Source organism: Syngnathus typhle, linkage group LG14, assembly GCF_033458585.1.
Source record: "Syngnathus typhle isolate RoL2023-S1 ecotype Sweden linkage group LG14, RoL_Styp_1.0, whole genome shotgun sequence".
Taxonomy (NCBI): domain Eukaryota; kingdom Metazoa; phylum Chordata; class Actinopteri; order Syngnathiformes; family Syngnathidae; genus Syngnathus; species Syngnathus typhle.
Genome location: NC_083751.1, coordinates 45,019 through 47,569, shown reverse-complemented (window position 1 = coordinate 47,569; position 2,551 = coordinate 45,019). Strand labels below are relative to the sequence as shown.

General features: G+C 40.5%; 1 long non-coding RNA gene across 1 annotated transcript; it reads left to right on the top strand.

Moving 5' to 3' along the window:
• Positions 1-462: 462 nt before the first annotated feature.
• On the top strand, positions 463-1,819 carry LOC133167034 (uncharacterized). Its single transcript, XR_009717894.1, has 2 exons — positions 463-965; positions 1,678-1,819. It is a non-coding gene; the product is annotated as an uncharacterized LOC133167034 (long non-coding RNA).
• The last annotated feature ends 732 nt before the right edge of the window (positions 1,820-2,551 follow it).

Here is a 2,551-nt window from a genome sequence, read left to right as displayed (position 1 = left end):
TCCGACACTGGACTGACAAGGTTGTCCCTGTTGGCTTCTGTGGACGTAGGAGCCGTGTCGGGGACTGTGATTGTGAGGGAACCCGGGAGGAGGCACTGGCCGGTTAGTTTGTGAGTATTGAAACCTACTCTGGAAGGAGCAGAGGGATGCACGTACCTCCCATTCCTGGGGCCCACGGTGTCGTGGCTGCTTTTGTCTACAGTGCACCGCCGCCCACTCTTCCATTTTTATTTAATTATTTTCTAGTTACAATTTATGTATTTATTTTTTTATAATATTTTTGTTTGATTTTCATAAACAAGAAATGGTGTGCCCAATGGCAAACATGCTGGATCAATGAGGAGAAAAATAGTCCTCTTTTAGTCTGAACCAAACAAGCGAGCTTTTGTTGTCTGAATAAACTCCGAGATAAGATATCCTTAATAAGATAACAATAAAAATAATATTAAGGTATTTATGGAAGTTTATCTGTGCCATCGGATTTTGAATTCGAATTTGTAGCACTGAATTTTTTTACATCCAATTTTTAACACTGAATTTTTTTTGCATCTAAATCAGACTTTGAATTTTAAAAGCCATCGAATTTCTAGCACTGAATTTTTTTTTCCTAAGACATTTTTTTCAATGTCTCAAAAAATTCAGTGTAAAAAAATTCAATGTCTTAAAAAATTCAGTGTAAAAAAATTCGACATCTCAAAAAATTCAATGTAAAAAAATTCAATGTCTAAAAAAATTCAGTGTAAAAAAATTCGATGTCTCCAAAAATTCAGTGTAAAAATATTCAGCGCGGACATCCGGGGTAACCAAGGGAGAAGTAATCGATCCCTGTATCAAATCATCCAACGTTCAGCCAATCAAGTTACGCTCCATTGGTCATGTGACGTCGAAACAGGAACGTCGTGAAGTTCAAAGGTGAGCTCCGGTCAGAGCTCAGGATGGCCCAAAACACAAATAATAACGCTTCGGTGAGTGTACTCTTTATTTACCTTTTGTGTTCGTAAAAGTCAGTATTTTATTTACCGGACACCTTAACAGAATTTGTTGAACAATGTCTACACAGGGAACTTTTAATGAAGTGGTGTTCCTTAAAAGTTTGCTAGCTATGAGCTAGCGTTATGTTAGCATGGTTACCATGGTAACATGGCGCTCGGTACTGCGTCCGTTAGTACTCTGTTCCGATGTTATGATGTGGCTGGCAAGAAATATCTGACTCACCGTTTGTTTAACAGCAAACTACTACTAGGTGATTCACTTTACCCACAACATTAAAAGAAGGCACAAATAATTGCATTACAGTATTAACTGTTACTGGTAACAGCTTGGGTCGTGATTGCTCATAAGTTAGCAGCCCCATTTTGCCGTTTGCAAAGTTACATTTTCCGTGCCAATTTACATAATTGCCAGTACTGGACGCTGTCTGACTCTCTCACTCGTGGGGACAGAGGTTGTTTTCCAAGGTTAAGGACAAAGTCCTGATGCCCACTAAAAAATACATTTACAAATGAGCATTTTTCATATGAAAATAAATAATCTCAGCTCTGAACTCACTCCGATACTCATGAGATGTTAATTTACTTGAGACAATAAAAAGAGAACATAAAAATGTTAACAAATCCATGCTTAGTTTGAATTTTCCATAAAATGTGCTCACACAGTGATTTTGTTTTTCTCTCCTAGGAACTCCTGCTTAATCATCTTTTAGAAAGACTTCGCTCTCGATTGGAGCATATTCTGGGACGCATGCCTCTTGATCTGGACTTCTTAGAGTTCACTTGCACACAAGAACTTGTGTTATTAAATGCTGTATCCAGTCAAGTAACTGTTTGTCCAGCTATTCTAGACTCACTGACACAGCTACACAGTCTTATCAATCTGGAAAAAGACAAAAGGGAGCAACACATTGCAGTTGTGCAGTTTGAGCAAGGACCGGCTGGGCGACAAAGAATGGTCATATCCCCAGAGTACCTTAGCAAACCTTTGTAACAACTGTAAGTCTACAAAACAAAACAGCGGTTGCTATGTGACGTCTGCACGTCGTGGTCACGTGACGCGGACTTGACGTTGATGGGCGGAACTTGCCACTGAGCTGGTCATTAAATAAGAAGACTTATTTAATGTATTTAAATCTATTTTGAGTGTGCGCCATTATGTCAACGCATAACAACTGTAAGTCTACTAAACAAAATAGCGCTTGCTATATGATGTCTGCCTTGTCGTGGTTCACGTGACGCGGACGTGACGTGGATGGGCGGAGCTTCCGCCAAAATTCAAATCCGAGAGCGCACTTTTCAACAGGAGCTAGAAAGGCGGCAATGCCGAGCAACGCGACACAGCGACGACTAACAAGAGAAATATTTTTATTTTCTGGTTGCAACTGTACCGTCCAGAGCGCAGACGGTAAATACAACCCATTGTTTTTAAAAAGAAGTACTTTTGTAGCCCTGAAAAGCGGGTGAGTGTGGCGGTTGGGGGGGGGACGTCGAACTCGGCGTCTGCTTTCAGCCACAGACGCCGAATTTCGACGATTCTCCCTGGTCAACGGTTGTAAATG